The 12,997-nt window shown below is 49.8% G+C and overlaps 1 pseudogene; it reads right to left on the bottom strand.

The window, feature by feature from the left end:
- Positions 1–12,047: 12,047 nt before the first annotated feature.
- LOC144503118 (RNA-binding protein 3 pseudogene) lies at positions 12,048–12,534 on the bottom strand (annotated as a pseudogene).
- Positions 12,535–12,997: the final 463 nt, after the last annotated feature.

The following is a 12,997-nucleotide window of genomic DNA, read 5'->3' as shown; positions in this document are numbered from 1 at the left end:
AAACTTCTAGCTGCTCTTCCCCTTGGCACACCCACATACACAGACCGGCAGGACAGGCAGGCAAGCCCTGGACAACTTTCTCAGCTAGTTTTTTAGTCTCTCTTTATATATTCCAACCTGGAATCCGCCAGTCTGTCGAGGCAATTGCACCCTGGGTCTTTGAGGTGCGATAATCATTATGTTCCTTTGTCTTTACCGGAGATGGTAATCAGTCTTTGGATGCTTTTGGAAGTTTCTTGTCTGGAAACACACGGAGGGGTTCTATTGTTCCTTAGAGAAATCCCTTGCGGCCATTTCCGTCAGTGGCTGACTACATTCTCAGCCATATTTGGGGTTCATGTCCATTTTAAAATATCGGACTCAGGTCTTGTTAAAGTCCAATATTTCCATGTAAGTTTTTTTCACCATTGTTGTAACACTTCCCTTCCCCCCGGAATGAAACACGATTCATTCTTATTTTGTTACAAAAAGGGAGAAAAAAACGTATAAAACAACAAAACACTGACACATACACACACACACATCCGTTTTCTTAGCAACAGTTAATACCCAGAAGATCTGAAACTGTTTACATCCTATCCTAAACTAGATAACCTGTTACATTTTATTTTCATTTTAGTCGGGACACAGGGAATGGCAGAGTAAACAAATCCAAAACTCTCTGGATGAAAAAGGAGATAAAAATAAAGATGAGGAAGGAAAAATGTGCTTATGGATGTAAAGTAGAAAATACAGTTGAGAACCAAAAGGCAAAATGAAGGTTCAGACAGAAGGTAAAAAAGTTTAAAGTTTATCTATTAGTGTCACAAGTAGGCTTACATTAACACTGCAATGAAGTTACTGTGAAAATCCCCTAGTCGCCACACTCCGGTACCTGTTCGGGTACACTGAGGGAGAATTTAGCATGGCCAATGCACCTAACCAGCACGTCTTTCAGACTGTGGGAGGAAACCGGAGCACCCGGAGGAAACTCACGCAGACACAGGGAGAACGTGCAGACTCCACACAGACAGTGACCCAAACTGGGAGTCAAACCCAAGTCCCTGGTGCTGTGAGGCAGCAGTGTTAACCACTGTGCCACTGTGCCGTCCCATAAGAGAAGTGAAGAAAGAGTATGAGAGTTTTTTGAGGAGATAACAGTAAGGGTAATGCTGCGGATGTGGTGTACGTGGATTTTCAGAAGGTATTCGATACAGCGTCACACAACAGACCTGTGAGAAAAGTTATAGCTCATGGAATTAAATGGACAGTGCAACCAGACCTGTGGCAGAAGATCAGAATTTCCCTTTTCCATTCCTTGCAATCATGAAATTGTAATTACATCAAATGCAATTTCCAACTGTGTTGTTAACCCAGTTCACTCTGGGTTGAACAAAAAGGTCGGCAGCCTGTCTGTGCCTGCCCTTTAACCCTGAATTTAACTTGCATGAGAACAATTTTGGCTAACACGCTTCTTTAGCAAGTGCTGTTTGTTGCGATGCAAGCTCTCATTTTTATGCATGCACTCATTTAAGAATTGAATATCTTTAATTCCAATGAATCATCTGCCCTGATATTATGCCAATGCCAAGAATAAGCAGTAGGCATGGGGACGAATGTGAACCTTCAGCTGGACTTCTGACACTTGGTAGTTGGCACAACGTTTCTTTATACACATGACTGGCAATAAGCTCACGTGCCACTACCGTACTGTACCCACGGGCACCGGACAACCACCTTTTCAGACCAATATCTCTGCACCTGTCAAAACCCCCTCATAAAGTCAATACCTTCTGTTGATTTATTTTTCTCTCCTCCTTTTCTCCTGTTCTGACTTCTTGCCAATTCTCCCTCTTTCATCTTTACTACCCAGCCCCCCCTGAGATTCACTGAGTTTACATTACAGCAAAAACCTGCAGAATTCCAATAGACGTAGAGTGAGAGGAAATGGCAATTCAAGAGGAGGATGCAGGACTCAGAAATCTGCAGATATCCACACAATTAAATAAAAGCACACAGGAATACATGGAATCATACAGCACAGAAGGAGGCCAAGCGGCTCATCTTACCTGTGCTGGTTCTTTGAAAGAGATTCCAATTAAACCCACTGCCTCATTCCTTCCCCCTCCACCTACACAGTGGGGGCAGCACGGTGACACAGTGGTTAGCACTGCTGCCTCACAGTGCCAAGGATCCGGGTTCAATTCCTGGCTTGGGTCACCGTCTGTGTGGAGTTTGCACATTCTCCCTGTGTCTGCGTGGGTTTCCTCCGGATGCTCCGGTTTCCTCCCACAGTCTGAAAGACGTGCATGTTAGGTGCATTGGCCATGCTAAATTCTCCCTCAGTGTACCCGAACAGGCGCCGGAGTGTGGCGACTAGGGGATTTTCACAGGAACTTCATTGCAGTGTTAATGTAAACCTACTTGTGACTAATAAATAAACTTTAACTTTTGCAAGTAAATCCTGAACAATATTTATTGATATCCAGCATTGATACGCTGCCATCTCCACATCAATATTTATTGAACCAGATTCAATCCTGTCTCTCCATTTCTCGGGCAGCTTTGTCCAGAGAATTTAAGTTCCTGATTCTTTTTGGCATCTAGATTACCCTCTGTGATAACCCCCATGAGATCCTGATTGAATCACTGATTGGTCTCCCTATGGGGCTCCTTGAGTATGTGTTCCCCTGGTAACAGGCAGTGGCTTGCCCAGCTTGAATTCATTACCTGAGTCTTTTATAAGGCAGGCCCAGGACTGGGCCTGCTGAACTGTAGTCCCAGGCAGGGACTAGTGTGTTACATTGCATCCTGTAATAAACTACATTCCTTTCCAGCCAGGCTTCCTGAATCATTACACCCTCTCTTCCTTATTTGCAACTCGTGCCTTTTTATTCTTTTATGGGATGTGGGTGTTCCTGGCGAGGTCAGCATTTTCACCGCCTCAGTCTGGAAAAAAAAATCTTTTATATCCTTTGATTTTTTTTTCCGTGTCCTCTGGTTCCCAACAGAGGTACCAGTAAATAGTTTCCTCTTCTTTACTCAAAGCCCCTCACAATTTTCAACAACCCTATCCTCCATGTGGGTATGTATGTGTGTGTGCATGCAGGTGGTGTGTGTTTGTGTATGTCTTTATGTGTGTGTAGTGTGTGTGTGTGTGTCTGTGCATGTGTGTGTCTGCATATGTGTTGTGTTTGTGGTGTGTGTGTGTCTGTGTGGAGTGTGTGCTTGTATGTGCATGTGTGTATATATGTGTGTACGTGTGAAGTGTGTCTGCATATGAATGCGTGCGTGCGTGCCTGTGCGTATGTGCATGTGTGTGTATGTGTGCATGTATGCGTATGTGCGTGTGTGTGCCTGTGCGTATGTGCATGTGTGTGTATGTGTGCGTGCGTGTGCGTGTGTGTGTGTGTGTGCGTGTGTGTGTGTGTGTGTGTGCGTGTGTGTGTGTGTGTGTGTGCGTGTGTGTGTGTGCGTGCGTGTGTGTGTGCGTGCGTGTGTGTGTGTGTGTGTGTGCGTGTGCGTGTGTGCGTGTGTGCGTGTGTGTGCGTGTGTGTGCGTATGTGCGTGTGTGTGTGTGCGTGTGTGTGCGTGTGTGTGTGTGTGTGTGTGTGCCTGTGCGTATGTGCGTGTGTGTGTGTGTGTGTGTGTGTGCGTGTGTGTGTGTGTGTGTGCGTGTGTGTGTGTGTGTGTGTGTGTGTGTGTGCGTTGAGTTGGGGGGAAGGAGGGACGGGGGGGAGTGGGGGATGGAGGGGGGGCTTTCTGGACTGAGAAATCCCGGAGGATCACACCAAGTCACCCGTGGCATTTTGCGATGTGTTGCCCGCTGCTCGCTGTGTGCCAACACACTACCCTCCAAGAGGAGACTCGCCAGCTTCTTGCTGAGGTGGAGGTCACATTGTGGGAAGGGTGAGTGGATACGAGTGGTCAGTCGGACTGGTTTCGATCACCTGACAGGAGTGGAGAGCAGTTCCAGTTTTGCACTGATTGCTGCATGGGTTTGTGGAGACTGATGCACTTCACCTGTTCCGAAAAATAAACTTGCAAGCTGCGCTAAACATTTCCTGGCTTTCGGCTTCCTGGGGTTTAATGGGCAGCTTTAAATGCCCCTCTGTGAACAGACTCAAGTTAATTCCAAAGTCTTATTGATTTCCAGCGTGAGAGAGTTTTAATGAAGCGTTGCTCAATCCTCCTTTCTTTCATCTTCAGGAGTTGATTTCGAAGCTGTTACTTTTAAACGGACCATGGCACGGTAGCACAGTGGTTAGCACTGCTGCCTCACAGTGCTAGGGACCCGGGTTCGATTCCTGGCTCGGGTCACTGTCTGTGTGAAGTTTCTACATTCTCCTCGTGTCTGCGTGGGTTTTCTCCGGGTGTTCCGGTTTCCTCCGGGTTCTCCGGGTGCTCTGGTTTCCTCCGGGTGCTCCGGCAGTCCAAAGGTGTGTGGGTTAGGTGGATTGGCCATGCTCAATTCTCCTTCAGTGTCCAAAAATGTGCAGCGTAGGTGATTTGGCCATTGGAAATGTGCGGGGTTACAGGGGATGAGGTGAGGGTGTAAGATGCTCTTTTGGAGAGTCAGTGCAGACTCAATGGGCCAAGTGGTCCTAATGCACTTGTAGGGATTCTACAGATTCACGAGAAAACCTGGCACTAAACTTAAAATGATTGGGAATAGGTAGATTGGCCATGCTAAATTACCCTAGTGTCAGGGGGATTAGCAGGGTAAATGTGTGGGGTTATGGGAATAGGTCCTGGGTGGGATTGTGATCGGTGCGGACTCGATGGGCTGAATGGCCTCCTTCTGCACTGTAGGATCAGTGAAAGACATCCTGAAGTGACTTCCAAGTTATTAGCCCTGAACTGGAAGTGTCTCTATTTTCTTCCTCGAGTCATTCCTCTTGTTAGACTTTTTAAAACATTCATGTGGTTGGGGCAGGTTACAGTTCAATGCCCAGGTTAACCTGGCGCAGGGTAAGTGATGGTGATGACGCCAGGATCCCGGTCAAAGCCATTGGCAAAAATGGATGGCTGCACCAATCGGAGTGGATTCCTCCTGTCGGACAGCTCTCTGCTGCCCTCCAGTGCCTCATCCTGGTATTTTTCACTTCCCCTGAAAATCTTAACCCCCGGAAGCAGCAGGGTGCAACTATTTCATGCACAGCTCGTAAGTACAGCGAAGGGACAGTACAGGGACGGGCCCTTCAGCCCAACAATGGGCCAAATGGCCTCCTTCTGTTTCACAACTGTGGTGCCTGCCGCACAGTCTGTTTTAACCCTTCTACGATGGACAAAGAATTGCGAGTAGACTTCTTGTTAGTACAACCAATATTTATTTAAAACACACAATCAATAATCACCCACCCAATCAACAATAAGTTATCTGACAGAAAATATTAAAGTTCAAGTCCAATACTAGACCTTGACTTAACTTTGCGTGACTGGTAAGTACCCAAGCAGATATTGGCCTTTATCTGTGCGCTGGTCTCGGTCGTCCTCTGCGTAGTCTGGCCCTTTGGTCTGGTCTGGCACTCTGGCTCTGGTCTTCCTTCCTTCTTGGGTGTGGTGGCTCTCCTCATGCTGGTCGTCGCTGGCGACGGTCACTGTTGGTGTAGCTCGTTCGTGGAGTCAGAGAGAGAGAGAGAGCTTCTTCCGTTGTGCAGCACCCTTTATACCCCGTTGGGTTTCACGCCCCTTTTGGCCATTGCCAATCAATCGATCAGGACTTGATCACCCTGATCGATAAAGTCCAATCGGGTGCTGCCACCCCAATCTCTGGGTGTGTCCCCAACGGCCATGCCTGTAGGTGCTGGAGGCACTTGGGTCACATACCTCCCTCCCAAATAAGGGGCTAAGTCTCCCCTTTGTCTGATAAACAAGTCTGTTTGACCAGAGAGTGTCCATTGTCTTTGGGATGGCCTATTTCCTGTGTATTCAGTCATCTGGTTTGCAGCCTGTTTATCTCTGTATTTTAAGCTGCAGCCGGCTGTTTTAGTTCTTGCCCAATTATCCCAGCATGCTCTGTAAATTGCCATTTTAGATGGCCCGCTTGGCCACAGTCCCCCCTTTGATCCTGAACGCGAAGCGTGATGGATCACAAACTCAGGACCAGTATCTGTCAGGAATTCCCCAGTCACTCAACAGTCAAGCAAGTCCCAGACATTGGCACGTACAGTAATAATCCATCCCTACAACATATTTACATTCCAGAAGCTACAGACATGATAAACATTCTGCTAATGTTAACCATGAATTACAAATGACCACACATTCTAAAACAAAATCATTACAATCGCGAGTCCAAGTTATGTTCCGATATTAAGATTTTCAACTGTCCATTATTGTCCATCAGTGCAATTCGGCGGGTTCTCTGTAAACATTGGTCTACTGGGTTAGAGGGGACCCTGATTCGAGGGCGGACCCCATGCCTTGTCGTTGTGTCAGACCACAAATAACCGGGATACGAAAAGTTCATCTTGCTTGGGGTGTCCTGCGTGTTTATCCTGATGCTGAGTCTGATGAGGTAGATTGTAGGTTGCATCTCTGTCATCGTCCGTCGTTGTCCTGAGGAGATCAATATAATTTCTGTTGTCATCGTGTCTAATATTTGATGTATATACATGTATTTACTGTCCATGCCCCCCCTGGTTTTTTTTCTGAATCTGCATTATATTCAGATAATCCACTGACAAAACACTTGACTCCCAAGTGGCAACGTTCTGTTCAAAGCACCAAGCCAGCTGATGAAATATAACAAATGTCATTTGATTTTTAAAAATCTATATACAGGTTTCAAGAAATGAGTTTTAAAACAAAAGACCATCAGTTTGCTTTCGAAGAGTCTTGCAATAAGTTACATGAAAAGGCTGCTGTGGAGGGAGATCTTTCATTACGTTTCAGTGGCAAGGAAAATGACTTAAAAGTAACTGGGTACATTGCTGGCAATATTCAATTTGCAGTCTCAATCCCGCGACAGACATTCCATGCCAATTTTCCAAGTGAAGACTGTGGTGAACCATCGTTGGTTACCACTGTGGGTTATTCCAATGTTACTGTTAGGTTAGGGTGTTGTCACTGTGGGGGTTGTTATAATGTTGTTGTTGGGTTAGGGTGTTTACACTGTGGGATTAATATACCTGTGGTGGATGCTGTTATGGCACATCCCGGTCGGGCCCCGCCTCCTGGGGAGAGGTATAAGACCCTCTGCTCAGGCGGGACCCCTCCAGTCTGGATTGGTGTACTCGTGTTAGTTAGTTCCATTGTTTGTCAATAAAAGCCTTCAATCGCTGAAGCCTTGTACCTCGTGCTTGATTGTCGCACATCAATTTTATTGACAAACATAAAACTCTCGACAGTAAAGAGAGTATGGAGCAAATGCTGAAACCAGAGCGTCTGACGCTGGACCCACGTGCGGTCGGTGCCTCTAACACCTTCGACCACTGGCTGAAGTGTTTCGAGGACTACCTGGCGGCCTCTGCAGCAGTTACTACGGACGACGACAAACTCCAGGTCCTCCACGCGAGGGTAAGTGACACGGTCTACCTCGCGATTCATGCGGCCACCACTTACCCGAGGGCCATCGAGCTCTTGAAGAAACGATACACGAGACCACCCAACAAGATTCACGCTCGTTACCTCCTCGCTACACGACATCGGCAGTCGGGCGAAACCATGGAGGACTACGCCAATGAGCTCTTGCAGCTTGCCAGGGGCTGCGACTGCAAAGCTGTGTCGGCTGAGCAGTATATGTACGACCTCGCCCGAGATGCGTTTGTAGCAGGGGTAGGGTCCTCGTACATCCGGCTTAAGCTATTGGAGAAAGGGAACCTCAACTTGACCCAAGCGATGGAGATGGCTGAGATGCTGGAGGCAGCGTCGAAAAGCTTGGCTCTGTACCCCGAAGACCACGTGGAGACAACGTGGCAGGAGCAAGCACAAATCCCTCCTCGCCCCACAGGCTCGCGCTCCCATATCGACCCGACGACGGCGGCAGCTCCAGGCGGCCAGCGATGCTATTTTTGCGGAGGAGCCAAGCATCCACGGCAACAGTGTCCAGCAAAAACGGCGATCTGCAGTCAGTGCGGTAAAAAGGGGCACTATGCTAAAGTCTGCAGGTCGAAGCCCAAGAACGGCAGTGCAGCCTGTGACCCTCCAGAGCGGAGACAATCTCCTTCGGCGTCGCAGTACCCGCAAAGCCCGACCACGTGCGAATCCAGGACGGCGCCATCGTGGCTGACGGAGGAGGAGGATGACCACCAGGAGTCGCTACGCTTGGCGCCCTCACCCACGTGCGATTCATGGGGGCGGCCATCATGGTCGACGACGACCAGGAGCGACCAGCAGGGGTCCTCAGCATCAACCTCGGCTGCCTGCAGTGATGTCCAAGGGCCAACGGTGGCGTCGATCTCTCTGGACCAGACAAAGCATCACAGGCTTGACTGTTCGATGATGAACATCAAGGTAAATGGTCGTACTGTGTATTGTCTGTTTGACAGTGGGAGCACCGAGAGTTTTATTCACCCTGACACTGCAAAAAGGTGTGGACTCCGGGTTCTACCTGCCAAACAGACAATTTCTATGGCATCACGGTCCCGGTCTGTACCGATCCAAGGACGTTGTATGGTAACCCTAGAGGTGCAGCGATACAGGCTCCTTGTGTTGCCGCACCTTTGCGCGCCAATTCTCCTCGGACTAAACTTTATGGTCCACATGAAGAGTGTGATCCTACAGTACGGTGGGCCACTCCCTTCGCTGGCAGTAGGGAATCAGCCGCAGCCTCCAAATTGCCCAAAGCGCCCCGCATGCAATCTTTCTACACTAAAGATTACCACACCTTCTTTATTTAAGAATCTGGTACCAGGCTGCAAGCCCATCGCTACTAAAAGTAGGCGTTACAGCGCTGAAGACCGGATCTTTATCAGATCTGAGGTTCAGCGGCTCCTCAAAGAAGGGATCATACAGCACAGTGCTAGTCCGTGGAGAGCGCAGGTCGTGGTGGTTAAAAGCGGGAACAAACCCCGGATGGTCATCGACTACAGTCAGACCATTAACCGTTATACGCAGCTGGATGCGTATCCTCTCCCGCGCACATCTGATATGGTCAATCAGATTGCGCAGTACCGGGTGTTCTCCACCATAGACCTTAAGTCCGCCTACCACCAACTCCCCATCTGCCCAGAGGACCGACAATACACGGCTTTTGAGGTGGATGGTCGTCTATATCAGTTTCTTAGGGTTCCATTTGGTGTCACCAATGGGGTCTCGGTCTTCCAGCGTGCTATGGACCGAATGTTGGACCAGAACGGGTTGCGGGCTACCTTCCTGTACCTGGATAACGTCACCATCTGCGGCCATGACCAGCAGGACCATGACACGAATCTCCAAAACTTTCTGCGCACTGCATCTCGCCTGAATCTGACCTATAACAGGGAGAAGTGTGTATTCCGTACGCGCAGGTTAGCTATCCTCGGATACGTGGTGGAAAACGGGGTCATCGGCCCTGATCCAGACCGTATGCGCCCCCTTACTGAACTTCCCTTGCCCGCTAGCGCAAAAGCACTGAGGAGATGCCTCGGCTTCTTTTCTTATTATGCGCAGTGTGTCCCCAACTACGCGGACAAAGCCCGTCCGCTCATCAAGTCCAAGACCTTCCCACTCACGCCGGAGGCCCAATTGGCCTTCAAGGCTTTGAAAAGCGACATTGCGAAAGCCACGATGCACGCGGTGGATGAATCAATCCCTTTTCAGGTGGAAAGTGATGCATCGGATTTTGCCCTGGCCGCCACACTAAACCAGGCAGGCAGGCCCGTCGCGTTTTTTTCCCGCACCCTTCAAGGTCCCGAAATTCGGCATTCAGCGGTGGAGAAGGAGGCTCAGGCCATTGTGGAGGCCATCAGACACTGGCGCCATTACCTGGCGGGGAAGCGGTTCATCCTGATCACGGATCAACGATCCGTGGCGTTTATGTTCAGTAATACGCAGAGGGGCAAGATCAAGAATGATAAGATCTTGCGGTGGAGAATTGAGCTCTCCACCTATAATTACGATATTATGTATCGTCCAGGGAAGCTCAATGAGCCCTCGGATGCCCTCTCGCGCGAAACATGCGCCATCATGCAGGAGGACCGCTTGAAGGCCCTCCACAATGACCTGTGCCATCCTGGAGTCACTCGACTCTACCACTTCATAAAAGCCCGCAACCTGCCCTACTCGGTGGAGGATGTCAGGGCAGTAACGAGAAGCTGTCGGATTTGCGCGGAATGCAAACCGCACTTTTATCGACCGGACCAGGCACAATTGGTCAAGGCCACTCGCCCCTTCGAGAGGCTGAGTGTGGATTTTAAGGGCCCCCTTCCCTCAACGGACCGGAATGTCTATTTTCTCAATATCATAGATGAATACTCCCGGTTCCTGTTTGTTGTCCCCTGTGCGGACACGTCGACTGCCACAGTGATTAAGGCATTCAGTGATCTTTTTACCCTGTTCGGGTACCCCTGCTACATACATAGCGACAGGGGCTCGTCGTTCATGAGTAACGACTTGAGGCAATTCCTGCTCTCATACGGGATTGCCTCTAGTAGAACCACGAGCTACAACCCTAGGGGTAACGGACAGGTGGAGAGGGAGAATGCTACAGTCTGGAAGGCTGTCCTATTGGCGCTGAAGTCCAGGGGCCTTCCAGTCTCCCGTTGGCAGGAGGTCCTTCCAAATGCGCTTCATTCCATTCGCTCCCTCCTGTGTACGGCAACCAATGCTACTCCCCACGAGAGGATGTTCTCATTCCCTCGGAAGTCGTCCTCGGGGATCTCCTTACCAGCCTGGTCGACGTACCCAGGACCCGTCCTTCTGCGGCGACATGTGAGGGCCCGCAAGTCCGACCCCTTGGTCGAACCGGTCCAACTCCTCCACGCCAACCCTCAGTATGCCTATGTGGCATATCCTGACGGGTGAGAGGACACGGTCTCGATTCGAGACCTGGCGCCCGCAGGGGACGTAGCAACTCCTGTCGCTCCTATACCCCCTGTCACGAACCCCCTTTCACTTCTTTCTTCCCCAGACGTGGCGCGGTCAGCACCGGGACCAGTGCATAACAGTTATACTCCCATGTACAGCTTGCCTGAGACTCGGAGATCGGCGCCACCACAGACGGTACCAGGATCCCTTGCATCACCGCCTCACCAGGGTCAACCGGCCCGGGAGTCCTCGAGGGGACAGCCGGACGCTGTTTTGGAGAGAACGCCACCGCAAGCACCTGCTCCGGTGTCGCAACCGGTGTTGAGGAGATCACAGCGACGGTGCGGTCCTCCAGACCGTCTGGACTTGTGAATTTTGTATATATGTGACATGTTTTCGCACCCCGCCGGCCTTTGTTTTTAAAGGAGGGGTGAATGTGGTGAACCATCGTTGGTTACCACTGTGGGGTTATTCCAATGTTACTGTTGGGTTAGGGTGTTGTTGCCACTGTGGGGGTTGTTATAATGTTGTTGTTGGGTTAGGGTGTTGACACTGTGGGGTTGTTATAATGTTGTTGGGTTAGGGTGTTTACACTGTGGGATTAATATACCTGTGGTGGATGCTGTTATGGCACATCCCGGTCGGGCCCCGCCTCCTGGGGAGAGGTATAAGACCCTCTGCTCAGGCGGGACCCCTCCAGTCTGGAATGGTGTACTCGTGTTAGATAGTTCCATTGTTTGTCAATAAAAGCCTTCAATCGCTGAAGCCTTGTACCTCGTGCTTGATTGTCGCGCATCAAAGACATTTAGATTCATTAAAAGCTTTTTTTTTAATGAAATGTTCAATCCTCATAACAAGTTAACCGATTCGCAACTGGATAACAAGGTTAATCATGGTGCTTAATCTCCTCCTCCTTTTCCTCCTGTGCCCACATCGATTCCTCCAGTTTCTTACCAACTGTATTTCATTCCTTTTCTGTTAAAATGGTTTTCTAGTATTTTAACCTAACAGGCAAATCAAATTTCATCAGATACTGCTTTCTGCGTTTCCAGGAGCCATTTTAGGAACAAGGTGGGAGGTTGATCCTGAATCTGGCAGAAATGCTTTCGTTGCTTTGATCAGTCAAAGTCCCTGTTTGAGCGGCCTCCGTAACCACCACCACCACCATCGTAGTATCCACCTTGGCCCTTGTACCCACCCGAATAGCTATCCCAGTCTCCCGTATCATACCGGCCTCCACCGTTATAGCTGCCGTTCCTGTCACTATCCCAATAGCCACCTCCTGCTCCTCTCCTGCAGCCACTGTTACTGTAGCCGCCGCAATAGCAACCATGACCATACCCGTGGCCGCCTCCAGACCTTTTCTTGGCATGACCCACCCGGATCTGGCACCCATCGAGGGATTTTCCGTTCATCGCCATCGTCCCTGACGTCCTCTGGGTTTTCGAAAGTGATGAAGCTGAAACCACGAGACACCATGGTGTCTTTGTCTTTAGTCACTTTCACCTCAGAGATCTGCCCGTACTTGGAGAAAACCTCTCCCAGGAACTACTCATCTGTGTTGAAGTTCAGGCCACCGACAAACAACTTTCCTGCTTCAGTCATGGTGGTGAGATTGCTGCGCACTTGAGTGTGTGAAGCTCTAGGAGTTGGCCTAACTGGTGGGGCCGGTGGTCCTCGTGCTCTCGGGGACCATGTATGTAGTGGTGGGGGTCTCCCACAATCTCGGGCTGCCTGCAATTAAAACATGTCCCTCTATCTCTCCCCGGGGCTGCTGTGTGAGGTGGAGCTGTACCTCTCTGGTGTTGGGGATCCCCTCTATCCTCATTTCTCCATACTGGACCCTGGCTAGCCCTCATTGGAAGAATTCTCGCTTCCCTATCTGACCGTGACATTGGGGGTCCCTGAACTTCCTGTTCCCAAAACTCGAGCTAACCATCGGAGAACCCAATGCTTCATTGTGTGTGGCCTCTGCGGGGTCAAAATTAGCACAGGCTTTCTTGCCTTCCTCTGTGGTGTGTGAGGCTAGTGTCCTCGCCCATTTGGATGAATCAGCCTCATTTAATCT

This window comes from Mustelus asterias, chromosome 2 (assembly GCF_964213995.1).
Source record: "Mustelus asterias chromosome 2, sMusAst1.hap1.1, whole genome shotgun sequence".
Taxonomy (NCBI): Eukaryota; Metazoa; Chordata; class Chondrichthyes; order Carcharhiniformes; family Triakidae; genus Mustelus; species Mustelus asterias.
The sequence above is the reverse complement of the archived record's forward strand: the minus strand, read 5'-3'. Positions and strand labels throughout refer to the sequence as shown.